Raw genomic sequence first — 9,291 nt, 5'->3', positions numbered from 1 at the left:
GTGGTGATCCTAACTGATCTAAGACAGGGAATTTTTAGTAGGATTAAATGTCAGGAATTGTGAAAAACTGAGTTTAAATGTATTTGGCTAAGGTGTATGTAAACTTCCGACTTCGACTGTATACTGTAACAATTATTTGTTGACTAATGTTTTGAAAACCACTATGCACCGCCCTCACACAGGTACGGGCAACTGTAATTATCACCTAGTCTTTGGCACATCTCTTGATGGTCTGATGAAGGCATAACTGATGAAACGCGTTAGCCTGCCCTGCCGAAAATAAAAAAAGGTGAAATGAGGTGACGTCTTTTTGTCCTTTTTGTTAAAAACATTTTGCAGTGGCGCAGTTTCCCAATGTTCTTGAATTTGGCCTTTCAATTGTAGAATAGAATAACATTTGTAAACATACGTTTTGAAAAGATTACAAATGGAAACTACACACCATGCTAGCTTTATGTTTGTTTGAGCACGTTTATCACAAAGCAATGCATAGCAAAATACATACTTTCAAATACAGTGTGCATTAATTTGGATGATCAAAATGACATTTCCAACATTCCGTGTGTCTCCATGGTGACCATGAAAGAGAATACAGTCCAGCGGCCAATGGTAGATCAGGAGTTGTGAGGAATGGAATCTTTAATTTTCCCTTTATTATTACAATTCTCTTGATATTAATAAAACAACAACTTTCATGATCTGTTACTGTATGAGTATGCTATCTATGTTTGATTTATACCAAATACATTCTCTGATATGGGACATACAAGACGTACAGTACGTTAGCTGTAAATAATGTTCCTTAAAAGAACACTGCCACACTACATATTACAAACTGTTACAACTGTTGGAGAAAATAATCAGTTATATTTGGATAGGCCATTTGTATGTCCTGCCAGGTGTTTTTAACACGACTCTGTGAAAAGACACCGTTTGTGTCCCAAATGGCACCCTATTCCCTATATAGTGCACTACTTTTGACCAGGGCCCACATAGGGGCCTGCTTTGTTATAGCATCACATGGCAGCTTTTTCCTGGCGTCCTATCACCTAGTAGGAAAAAGCTGCCATGTGATGCAGTAAACTAAACAGCAGCAGGAGGAGGAAGCACGATGCTCCAAATGAGCTGGTCACATGCATAGCTGGTCTCCTAGCAACAAGGAAACCCACACATTAACCTCTGAGTGCTGGCTGGAGCCAAGGTTATTATCGTAAACTAAAACTAATCATGAAAAAAACGATTTAGTAAACCAAAATAAAATAATTAAGAAAGCCTTTTAAAAACTAAAACTATATTGAAACTATAATCTTAAATCCAAAATTAAACTAAATAAAAATGTTGGTTTTGAAACATTATGTTCTGAGATGTCTGCCTACATGCTATGGAAAGAGTTAGATTTTTCAGGCTTGGCCCGCCTACCCAAACCCGTGATTTGTTGGGAGAGTTGTCTGTCTGAAGAGGACCCTCCCTGGAATTTTTATTTTTTTTATGTCCAAGAGAATCTGACATCCTCCCCAGACGTAGTGCTGTTGCTCTAGGTCTAGGTCTGTTGCTCTAGGTCTGTTGCTCTAGGTCTGTTGCTCTAGGTCTGTTGCTCTAGGTCTGTTGCTCTAGGTCTAGGTCTGTTGCTCTAGGTCTGTTGCTCTAGGTATGTTGCTCTAGGTCTGTTGCTCTAGGTCTGTTGGTCTAGGTCTGTTGCTCTAGGTCTGTTGGTCTAGGTCTGTTGCTCTAGGTCTAGGTCTGTTGCTCTAGGTCTGTTGCCCTAGGTCTAGGTCTGTTGCTCTAGGTCTAGGTCTGTTGCTCTAGGTCTAGGTCTGTTGCTCTAGGTCTAGGTCTGTTGCTCCAAGTCTGTTGCTCTAGGTCTGTTGCTCTAGGTCTGTTGCTCTAGGTCTAGGTCTGTTGCTCTAGGTCTAGGTCTGTTGCTCTAGGTCTAGGTCTGTTGCTCTAGGTCTGTTGCTCTAGGTCTGTTGCTCTAGGTCTAGGTCTGTTGCTCTGGGTCTGTTGCTCTAGGTCTGTTGCTCTAGGTCTAGGTCTGTTGCTCTAGGTCTGTTGCTCTAGGTCTAGGTCTGTTGCTCTGGGTCTGTTGCTCTAGGTCTAGGTCTGTTGCTCTAGGGTCTGTTGCTCTAGATCTGTTGCTCTGGGTCTGTTGCTCTAGGTCTGTTGCTCTAGGTCTAGGTCTGTTGCTCTAGGTCTGTTGCTCTGGGTCTGTTGCTCTAGGTCTGTTGCTCTAGGTCTGTTGCTCTAAGCCTGTTGCTCTAGGTCTGTTGCTCTAGGTCTGTTGCTCTAGGTCTAGGTCTGTTGCTCTAGGTCTGTTGCTCTAGGTCTAGGTCTGTTGCTCTAGGTCTAGGTCTGTTGCTCTAGGTCTAGGTCTGTCAACCTACAACACATTCTTGCCTCTAGCTACTAGCCACCCATGAATAGGCTCCTTTCTGTCCCTAACACTAAAACTGAAATAGAAATAGAAATGTTTTTATAAAACTAAAAACTGAATAAACACGAACTAAATCAAGTTTTTTTTTTTACTAATAAAAATAAAACCACTAAACTATAATAACCTTGAAGCACACACTGCAGCTCAGTGATCATGATTGTGTGGAGTCCTTGAAGTCCCGGAGTGATTCATTGAGTTTGCAGGGGCCTAATGGCGTGGACTGGAGCAAAGCACACACTGCAGTACTCACACACCACCAGGGTGACACCGGGAGTAGGGACAAGACTTTAACCCCCTCTGCCCCCTTTCCTCGGAGCGGCCTTCACAGTGATGCACACTGGGTAGTGGTCGCTCACCGCCAGGCCTGAAACAGAGAAACACACACCATCAGAGTCTTTAACACTGATACTGTTTTAGAGTCTTTATCACTGATACTGTTTAGAGTCTTTATCACTGATACTGTTTAGAGTCTTTATCACTGATACTGTTTAGAGTCTTTATCACTGATACTGTTTAGAGTCTTTATCACTGATACTGTTTAGAGTCTTTATCACTGATACTGTTTAGAAGTCTTTATCACTGATACTGTTTAGAGTCTTTAACACTGATACTGTTTAGAGTCTTTATCACTGATACTGTTTAGAGTCTTTATCACTGATACTGTTTAGAGTCTTTATCACTGATACTGTTTAGAGTCTTTAACACTGATACTGTTTAGAGTCTTTATCACTGATACTGTTTAGAGTCTTTATCACTGATACTGTTTAGAGTCTTTATCACTGATACTGTTTAGAGTCTTTATCACTGATACTGTTTAGAGTCTTTAACACTGATACCGTTTAGAGTCTTTATCACTGATACTGTTTAGAGTCTTTATCACTGATACTGTTTAGAGTCTTTAACACTGATACTATTTAGAGTCTTTATCACTGATACTGTTTAGAGTCTTTATCACTGATACTGTTTAGAGTCTTTAACACTGATACTGTTTAGAGTCTTTAACACTGATACTGTTTAGAGTCTTTAACACTGATACTGTTTAGAGTCTTTATCACTGATACTGTTTAGAGTCTTTATCACGGATACTGTTTAGAGTCTTTATCACTGATACTGTTTAGAGTCTTTATCACTGATACTGTTTAGAGTCTTTAACACTGATACTGTTTAGAGTCTTTAACACTGATACTGTTTAAGTCTTTAACACTGATACTGTTTAGAGTCTTTAACACTGATACTGTTTAGAGTCTTTAACACTGATACTGTTTAGAGTCTTTAACACTGATACTGTTTAGAGTCTTTAACACTGATACTGTTTAGAGTCTTTATCACTGATACTGTTTAGAGTCTTTAACACTGATACTGTTTAGAGTCTTTAACACTGATACTGTTTAGAGTCTTTATCACTGATACTGTTTAGAGTCTTTATCACTGATACTGTTTAGAGTCTTTAACACTGATACTGTTTAGAGTCTTTATCACTGATACTGTTTAGAGTCTTTAACACTGATACTGTTTAGAGTCTTTAACACTGATACTGTTTAGAGTCTTTATCACTGATACTGTTTAGAGTCTTTAACACTGATACTGTTTAGAGTCTTTAACACTGATACTGTTTAGAGTCTTTAACACTGATACTGTTTAGTCTTTATCACTGATACTGTTTAGAGTCTTTATCACTGATACTGTTTTAGAGTCTTTAACACTGATACTGTTTAGAGTCTTTAACACTGATACTGTTTAGAGTCTTTAACACTGATACTGTTTAGAGTCTTTAACACTGATACTGTTTAGAGTCTTTATCACTGATACTGTTTAGAGTCTTTATCACGGATACTGTTTAGAGTCTTTATCACTGATACTGTTTTAGAGTCTTTATCACTGATACTGTTTAGAGTCTTTAACACTGATACTGTTTAGAGTCTTTATCACTGATACTGTTTAGAGTCTTTAACACTGGATACTGTTTAGTCTTTATCACTGATACTGTTTTAGAGTCTTTAACACTGATACTGTTTAGTCTTTATCACTGATACTGTTTAGAGTCTTTATCACTGATACTGTTTTAGAGTCTTTATCACTGATACTGTTTTAGAGTCTTTAACACTGATACTGTTTAGAGTCTTTATCACTGATACTGTTTAGAGTCTTTAACACTGATACTGTTTTAGTCTTTATCACTGATACTGTTTAGAGTCTTTAACACTGATACTGTTTAGTCTTTATCACTGATACTGTTTAGAGTCTTTAACACTGATACTGTTTCAGAGTCTTTATCACTGATACTGTTTAGAGTCTTTATCACTGATACTGTTTAGAAGTCTTTATCACTGATACTGTTTAGAGTCTTTATCACTGATACTGTTTAAGTCTTTAACACTGATACTGTTTAGAGTCTTTAACACTGATACTGTTTAGAGTCTTTAACACTGGATACTGTTTAGAGTCTTTAACACTGATACTGTTTAGAGTCTTTATCACTGATACTGTTTAGAGTCTTTATCACTGATACTGTTTAGAGTCTTTATCACTGATACTGTTTAGAGTCTTTATCACTGATACTGTTTAGAGTCTTTAACACTGATACTGTTTAGAGTCTTTAACACTGATACTGTTTAGAGTCTTTATCACTGATACTGTTTGGAGTCTTTAACACTGATACTGTTTAGAGTCTTTAACACTGATACTGTTTAGAGTCTTTATCACGGATACTGTTTAGAGTCTTTATCACTGATACTGTTTAGAGTCTTTAACACTGATACTGTTTAGAGTCTTTAACACTGATACTGTTTAGTCTTTATCACTGATACTGTTTAGGGCTTTATGCTATACCTGTAGCTCGGTGAGTCAAAGGCCGTCTGAAGTCGAACACATCCAGAGAGGTTGGGTTGACTGCCTGAATCATCTTGTCCCCATGGAGGACAACCTATAGACAGACAGAGGAACAAGGAGGGTCAGGACAGAGTCAGAAGAACCACTACAGCAGAAAGATAAATCCTAAAGTTGACGTTCTGGCTGATGAACAGTTCCTTTGACATCCAGCACCTGCTCAATTTACTGAACGGGTTGGATCCTAGGTCACATCACAAGACTGTTTTAACCTGCTGAGCTAAGCTTAACCACGTTTGTTAGCACTCAAGGGAGCCATAGGGATGTGCACATGATTGTACGAGCCTGATGATGTTTCTATAGCGATGCCCTCTGACCCCCTGACCTGTCATAGGCACAGTCTGTGGACTCCTTCACGGTGGTGTCAATGGTGTCGCCCGTCAGCCACAGGAAGCTGCTGTCGGACCGCAGGCGGATGCTGCTCCACTGCTTCTTGGGTACGTAGCCGCAGTCCGCATTGAAGTCCCCCATGATGATCACATTCTAAAGAAAGGAGATGTGAGATTGAGCATGGAAACTACCACAGGTGTGCAAAGTACAGTGGACAAAAATAAATTAATGCTCAACTGAGATTTTTTGCTCTAGAATTATCTGTCTTAATCTTGTGCCGATTACAGTTTACACAGAAAAGGGGTTTTGTAAGGTTCCATTTAGGGCCTTTTTTGTTCACCATTTATAGAAATGATATCTACAAGACCCATAGTGTTACAAATACACACTGTTACAAATATCCCATTGTTACAAATATCCCATTGTTACAAATATCTCACTGTTACAAATATCCCATTGTTACAAATATCCCATTGTTACAAATATCCCATTGTTACAAATATCCCATTGTTACAAATATCCCACTGTTACAAATATCCCACTGTTAGCAAATGTCCCACTGTTACAAATATCCAATTGTTACAAATATCCCATTGTTACAAATATCCACTGTTACAAATATCCCATTGTTACAAATATCCCACTGTTACAAATATCCCACTGTTACAAATATCCCATTGTTACAAATATCCCATTGTTACAAATATCCCATTGTTACAAATCATCCACTACAATGGAGCCCTACTATTGGTGGGGGCTGTTGTGGTTTAACGTGGAGTTATTAGAGCTTGTAACTATCGTGGAGATACTTGTATGTTGTTGTTAACTTTACCTCTGCACGTTTTGTACCGGGGTGAAAACAGAAATGATACAACGACTGATAAACCACTAGGAAATGATACAACGACTGATAAACCACTAGGAAATGATACAATGACTGAGAAACCACTAGGAAATTAAACAACTACTGATAAATTACTAGGAAATGGGGGCATGTAGAGGAAATAGGTCAATCTAATCCGAACCGTGTGTGTGTGTGTGCGTGCGTGGCGCGTGTGTGCGCGTGCGTGTGGTCACGTGCTTGCGTCGCGTGTGTGTGCATGTGTGTACAAAGGCATGCGTGCGTCGTGTGTGTGTGTGTGTGTGTGTGCGTGTCGTGTGTGCGTGTGTGCGTGCGTGTGTGTGCGTGTGTGTGTATGTGTGTGTGTGTGTGTGTGTGTGTGTGTATGTGTGTGTGTGTGTGTGTGTGCGTGCGTGTGTGCAGGTGAGAGGTGTGTGTGTGTGTGTGTGTGTACTCTACCTCTGAGGTCCATCGGCTGTTTGACATCTTGGAACACATCATACAGCTCATTGATCTCCCTGACGGACGTGTATCTGGAGTGGTGTGGATCGGGATGATCACAAAGTCCTGGACGGCTGCAGGGAAAGACGGGATACTTGTTGTCACAATCAACTTTTACAGCTGTGATACAGTATGCCAGTTTGACCTACTGCCTTCTGTCTTCTAAAAGTGTATGAATGTGAAATGCAACTTACCAATTCGAGCATATTTCTTCTGTGTTGAAACTGTGAGCAAGAATTGTAATTGAAGTGTAGTGCTGTAGTATTTGTATTTGTATTTATTATGGATCCCCATTAGTTTCCTACCAAGGCAGCAGCTCACTCTTCCTGGGGTTTATTATGGATCCCCATTAGTTCCTGCCAGGCAAGCAGCTACTTCCTGGGGTCCAGCAACATTAAGGCAGTTATACATTTTTTTTTAAAACATTACAATACATTCACAACAGAGATTTCACAACACACTGTGTTCCCTCAGACCCTACTCTACTACCATATTCTGCAGTCACAACATCCATGTGTACGTGTGTGTATGTTATTGTGTGTGTGTATGCGTGTCTGTGCCCGTGTGGTGGAAAAAGTACCCAATTGTCATACTTGAGTAAAAGTAAAGATACCTCAATAGAAAATGACTCAGTTAAAGTGAAAGTCACTTGGTAAAATACTACTTGAGTAAAAGTCTAAAAGTATTTGGTTTTAAATATACTAAGTATCAAAAGTAAATGTAATAGCTAAAATATACTTCAAGTATTGAGTAAAAGTAAAGTATAAATCATTTCAAATTTCCTATATTAAGCAAACCAGACGGCACCATTTTCGTACCTTTTTTTTTTTTATTCTTTGTGGATAACCAGGGGACACACTGCAACACTCAGACATAAAATTACAAACAAAGCATTTGTGTTTTAGCAGTGAGTCCGCCAGATCAGAGGCAGGGATGACCAGGGATGTTCTCGATGGGAAGTACGATGATTTTGACCATTTTCCTGTCCTGCTAAGCATTCAAAATGTACTGAGTACTTTTGGGTGTCTGGGAAAAATGTGTATGGAGTAAAAAGTACATTATTTTCTTTAGGAATGTTGTGAAGTAAAACGAGTCCAAAATATAAATGGTATTAGTAAAGTACAGATACCACAAAAACTACTTCAAGTAGCACTTTAAAGTATTTTTACTTAAGTACTTTTAAACCACTGTCTGTGCCTATGTTTGTGTTGCAGTGAAGTGTCCTGCCCTATAGATCTGTCTAACCGTAATATGTTTGGTTAGTTTACCACAATGCAGCCTATTTTGAGGGAAGAGAACCAGACGATGAAGGGTTCCTGGAGAACGCCGTCTCATCTCCAGGCTGGATGTCAGGATACTGGTACACATCCGCTACTGACACCAGCCTCTGTCTGAGAACCGGAGAGGACCATGGAGGGCAGGAAAGACAACATATCATCACAGTTCCTTTAGTATTAGTTCACTGCTTTTGGCTTATTGTCTGTGACTATTCTTCAGGCCCATACATGCACTGTAAAATAAAAATCCTGTTGTTATTACGGGTAATTTACAGGCAGTAATGTACTGTAGTACAGATGTTAACGTAATTCAAATAAACTTTGGTTTAACAGTACATTACTGTAAAGTTTACCAAAGTTTATTTGAAAATTCCGGTACACACACTGGAAGCCTTTTTTTTTTTTTACGGTAAATTACAGGCTAACTATCTGCCAGTAAAAATTACCGAAACAACAACTATTTTTTTACAGTGTGTTTATAATATGTCAAAGAAACATATCATAGAGTAGAACTGATACATGGTAATGTGTTGAGTTGCTTATAGCTGATGATACACTGACAATGTTTTTGAGCCAATGTTATCAACATTTACCACTATTGACTACCCTACTACTACTACTACTACCACTAACCACTACTACCACTAATACTACCACCACTACTACTACTACTACTACTACTACTACTACTACCACTACTACTACTACTACTACCACCACTACTACCACTACTACTACAATTACTACTAATACTACTAATACCACTACTACTACTACTACTACTACTACTACTACCACTCACTCACTACTACTACTACTACTACCACCACTACTACTACTACCACTACTACTACTACTACTACCACCACTACCACCACTACTACTACTACCAATTACCACTAATACTGTACTACTACTACTACCAATTAATTAATGCAATACTACTACTACTACTACTACTACTACCACTACCACCACACACTACTGTTTACTAATTTACACTACCACTACCACCACTACTCTAC

At 38.9% G+C, this 9,291-nt stretch overlaps 1 long non-coding RNA gene and 1 pseudogene across 1 annotated transcript; one reads left to right on the top strand and one right to left on the bottom strand.

Moving 5' to 3' along the window:
* Positions 1-1,280: 1,280 nt before the first annotated feature.
* On the top strand, positions 1,281-2,360 carry LOC123490291. The gene is made up of 3 exons (XR_006660877.1): positions 1,281-1,976; positions 2,128-2,293; positions 2,328-2,360. It is a non-coding gene; the product is annotated as an uncharacterized LOC123490291 (long non-coding RNA).
* Positions 2,361-2,718: 358 nt separating this feature from the next.
* On the bottom strand, positions 2,719-8,380 carry LOC123490292 (annotated as a pseudogene).
* Between the last annotated feature and the right edge of the window lie 911 nt (positions 8,381-9,291).

The sequence above is a fragment of the Coregonus clupeaformis genome, unplaced genomic scaffold, assembly GCF_020615455.1.
Source record: "Coregonus clupeaformis isolate EN_2021a unplaced genomic scaffold, ASM2061545v1 scaf3640, whole genome shotgun sequence".
NCBI lineage: Eukaryota > Metazoa > Chordata > Actinopteri > Salmoniformes > Salmonidae > Coregonus > Coregonus clupeaformis.
Note: the sequence above shows the minus strand (reverse complement) of the source record. Positions and strands in the feature narration are given on the sequence as shown.